The following is a 223-nucleotide window of genomic DNA, read 5'->3' as shown; positions in this document are numbered from 1 at the left end:
TACCAAGAAATGAATTTTTTAGAGGGGGGGTGACAGCTGGGACCTAGTAGTGTCTCCCCCTGCCAGAGCTTCAATGACACTTATTGCTCTTTAGGGGGGTGCCCCCTGACTGGCCATGGGGCGCGCTGGCCTGGCGCCCATAGGCCTGCCGCGGGGGATATGTGGGCTGTTGCTAAACTCGGACTAAGGTGGGGGGCCTCATGGCCCGAAGTATTGCCGGCAT

The sequence above is a fragment of the Populus nigra genome, chromosome 2 (assembly GCF_951802175.1).
Source record: "Populus nigra chromosome 2, ddPopNigr1.1, whole genome shotgun sequence".
NCBI classification, from domain to species: domain Eukaryota; kingdom Viridiplantae; phylum Streptophyta; class Magnoliopsida; order Malpighiales; family Salicaceae; genus Populus; species Populus nigra.
This window is presented reverse-complemented; position numbering follows the sequence as displayed.